Below are 4,344 nucleotides of genomic sequence, written 5' to 3' on the forward strand. Positions count from 1 at the left end.
ATATTTTTTAAAAACAGCAAGGGAATGATAACCACCAAACACAAGAAATTGCTTATCTCTGAGGTGGTTGGGGTCTGGCAGGGGCACAGTCATAAATGATATCATGGCCAAGTCTTTGCACAGGGCTGTACCTGGGATGTTCAAGATACCCAGATGGTGTTTTTTTCTCATTAAAAAAAGTTTTATTGACATATAGTTAAAATAAAAATAAAATATACATGTTTAAAAAGTACAATTTGATCATTATTACCTATTTTTCAAACTCGTTTTGGTTATTCTAAGTCCTTTGTATTTCTGTACTAATTTTAGTTTTACGTTCTTGAGCAAATGTCAAAGTTTCTTTTATAGTGGCCTCCTGATTGCACTGATGAGTGAATTAGTGAGAGGAGGTGGGGAAAGGGCAGTGGTAGAAACAGGACTCCCTGTTCTAAGTAGAAGGACCTGTGGCAGCTCGATGCCATCAAAGCCGAAGAGGCCTAATCCACGGCCGACTTGGGCCAGCAAGTCTCCCATCCAAGTACTAACTAGGCCCGACCCTGCTTAGCTTCCGAGATCAGACGAGATCGGGCGCGTTCAGGGTGGTATGGCCGTAGACAGGTCCAGCAAGTCAAATGGTGCTCACCCATAACACTGGGGAGTTCCCCACGCATCCCATGACCTAGGCACTGAATGGCATCCTTACCCTGAATATCATCCTGAGCATTTTTTCTGCTGGCCTCTCTGAGGATACGGTGGTGACAGCACAATGACAGTCAGAGCCAGAAAGGCAGTCCCGATCTGTACTTCCAGATTCCTGAGTAGCTTCTTCATGGATCTGTGTCACATGAGAACAATGTGAGAAATGAAGTGGAAACCAATCTGTCCACTAGTGTGAAAGACCCTAGGATTCAACTTCTTTCCCAAGCCACAGTCACTAGAAAGCCGCCTAGGGCCCTGGCTTCTCTGCCTCTCCCAGTGTGCACATGCATTTGCACTATGTGTCGGAGCACTCAGGGAGGCAGATGTGCAGGACACATGTCAGCCAGCATCCAAATTCCCCTCTTCCTTTGAGTAGTCTGATCTCTTTTTGGGGAAAGATGCTTTTGTGCATCATCTTGGTGGGGGGCAATTCTTGGTGACAGCCATCCCCTGTTGCCTGCCTCTATGATCGTATCTATCGTGTTGGAGTGCCTGGGGACAAGCACATGACTTAAGCTTAGCCTGGTGGACACCGGGTCCTGGGACATTGAATGTGGAACAACAGATAAAGCCAACATGGAGAGAATGTGGAGGTGAGAAGCTGAGCTGTGTTAGCTTTGTGACATTTTGGTGTCCCTTACACTGTGCTTGCTACATAGAAGATAGATGCTCAGTCAATGTTAAATGAGTCAGTGCATGAATAGCAATACTGTCAGTGGATCCTATTTCTGCTAAACAAAAACATTGTCTAGAATCACAGACTTGTCAAGCTGCAACAGAGCTTGTTTTTCCCTTCTCATCTAATTCAAACCCTTTATTTTGCTGATAAGTAAACAGAGACCCAGGAAGTCCAAGGGATGTGGCCAAAATATCTCCTCCCTTACTCCCCAGGTGCAGGCAAATCTGTGTTCTAAATATTCAGACTTCCAGTTTATTTTCCTCACAGCTACTCTGTCTCCAAGTCTTTAAAAGTATATTTAGATATTTGCCTATTTAATTAGCCCCACACAGACATAAACATATTTATAGCAGAACCATTGCCTTGATACAAACGAAGATTCAGAGAACAGTGATTCAAGATCTTAATTAATTGGACTGCAGCTGGTTATTAGTCTAGGTGGGTTATATTTAGTGAGATTTTCAGGATCCCAAAGCATCCTTTCATAGTCTGCATTTTTCAGACTAGAGTTTGCTGTAAGTTGACTTTCTGGAGTCATTTAGGTAGACTCTTGGAAACTGGCGACGTCTCAGCCTTTTTGATGGGACTACTGAATTTGTGGGTCCAGATAGTCTTCTTCTAGGATCTAGAACACAAGTATGGCAGCTTTCTAAAGACATGTGCAACAAATGCAGATTTGCTTCAGCAAATGGAACCTGTGTGAGAAAGGCTTTCTAGCTAGTTATTAAACAAACAGCCCTATGGTCAATGTCCATATTCGTTACCAGGCAAATAGGAAATAAGTTTCAGAAGTGTCCAAGGCTGTATTTACCTGAGGACATTGTCATCAGTTTTTCTTTCTTTCTTTCTTTTTTTTTTTTGCATTTTTCCAAAGTTAAAAGTGGGGAGGATCCACCTGGCATGCCCACCAGGGGGCAATGCTTTGCCCATCTGGGGCCTTGCTCCTTGAGGCCAGAGCCATTCTAGCGCATGAGGCGAAGGCCATGGTGCCATCCTCAGCGCCTAGACCAACTCTGTTCCAATGGAGCCTTGGCTGCAGGACGGGAAGAGAGAGAGACAGAGAGAAAGAGGAGGAAGGGTGGAGAAGAAGATGGGTGCTTCTCCTGTGTGCCCTGACCAGGAATTCCACACAGGGACTTCTACACTCCGGGCTGACGCTCTAACGCTGAGCCAACCGGCCAGGGCCCATTGTCATTAGTTTTTTTTTAACGAAACAAATTGTATGCTATTGAATCCTCAGGAAGATTGTGGCAGTTTCTTTTTTAGTTTGGCAGGGACTAGGAGAAGTAAAATCTCAGTTAGAGATCAGGCACCGGGGTATGCAGCCAGGCGTCTTCAGTGGGAGCTTCTGAGTTTGGGGCCTTCCAAAAGCAGATCCTGAGACAAGGAGTTGGGTCCAAGTGGTTTGTTTGGGAGCTGGAATGAGGGAGAGAAGAGAGTGAGACAGGAAAGAAGGAAGAACAGATAAGAGGTGTGATCATGAGCAGATTACTGCTGTGGGCAACTGAGGTTCGTCCTGCTGGGGATCCCTTGAGAGACGGTATGAATTATGCTTCTGGTTCACCCCATTGCTGGGGAGGACAATGCAGCTTTCCTCACCAACTCTTATTTTTTAGTGCTTGAGGGTTGTCCCTGAAGTGTCACCTTGCTGGCATTTCTGTGTGCAGGTGACCTCTGAGGTGGGTCGAGTCATGTGGGTGGGGAACCAATGGCATCTGCTACACCAAGGAAATGCTAATCCAGCTCCTTCAGAAACTAGGATCTTTGTATAGCACTTTATAGTTCTTCTCTTTAAGCATCACCATGACAACCACCACAAAATAGAACACCTAAAGTTAGGAATAATTTAAAATTTCAGGGAATGTGGACTCTAGGAGAAACTTGCATTTCTATTTGATAAGAAAGCTTTGCGGGAAAAAGTCAATACTGTAAATTGATTCTAGCTCTTTATTGTCCAGACATGTGCTATTACTATTAATACTTCTCTCTTTCTCCATTCTGCATAATTATAGTACATTATCAAAACCAGGAAGTTGATGTTAATGATATTCAAGCTCACGATCCAGTGACCTTGTTTGGATTTCACCAGTTTTACATGCATTCATTTGTGTAGATTGTTGGATATAATTTTATCACCTGTCTAGATGTGTGTGGCCTCCACCGCTTTGAAGATCTCGGACAGTTCCTTTGCAAGGGTCCGTTGTGCTGCCCTTTGTAACCTCAGCCACCTGCTCTCCCCCTCCCCCACCAACCCTGGCAGCCGCTCATCTCTTGTTTCTCTCTATAATTTTGTCATTTCAAGAATGTTGTGTACATGAAATCATGCAGGTGTAGCCTTTTGAGATTTTTAAAAATTAATTATGTCTTCCTTCAAATCTATCCAAATTGTTACATGTATTGATAGTTTCTTCCTTTTTATTACAGAGTGGTATTTCGTGGTGTAGATGTATCACAGTTTCTTTAACCATTCACCCACTGAAGGACATTGCAGTTGGTTCTGGTTTCAGGAACTTGTGGCTAAAGCTGCTATAAACATCTGAGTACATGTTTTTGTGTCAACATAGGTTTCCATTTCTCTGGCATAAATGCCCAAGAGTAGAATTGTTAAGCCATATGGTAAATGTATGCTTAGTTTTATGAGACACTGGCCCCCTCTCTTCCCAAGTGGCTGTGCCTCTGTATATTCCCAGCAGTAATGTACGAGTGGTCCACACCCTCAGCAGCAGTCAGAGTTAGTGTTGGTCTCTTGTCTGGATCAGGGAGTCAGGGAAATTGTCTTTGCAAACTTTACAGGAAGTCAGAACCATCCTCAGGTCACCTAAGAGATAGCTCTTCTTCTTGCTCTTCTGGTTTCTGACTGCTTCTTCTTCTTTTATTTTAACCTTGAAACAACATATGTAATAGTTGTAATAGATCAAAACATTTCAAATGACTAACTTCCTCCAGGTTAAAAAAAAATAAAAGGCCAATCCCCAGTCTGCAGAGAT

The 4,344-nt window shown here is 43.5% G+C and overlaps 1 pseudogene; it reads right to left on the reverse strand.

Moving 5' to 3' along the window:
- Window positions 1-478: 478 nt before the first annotated feature.
- Window positions 479-595, reverse strand: LOC136396518 (5S ribosomal RNA; annotated as a pseudogene).
- Window positions 596-4,344: the final 3,749 nt, after the last annotated feature.

The sequence above is a fragment of the Saccopteryx leptura genome, chromosome 2 (assembly GCF_036850995.1).
Source record: "Saccopteryx leptura isolate mSacLep1 chromosome 2, mSacLep1_pri_phased_curated, whole genome shotgun sequence".
In the NCBI taxonomy this organism is placed as follows: Eukaryota; Metazoa; Chordata; class Mammalia; order Chiroptera; family Emballonuridae; genus Saccopteryx; species Saccopteryx leptura.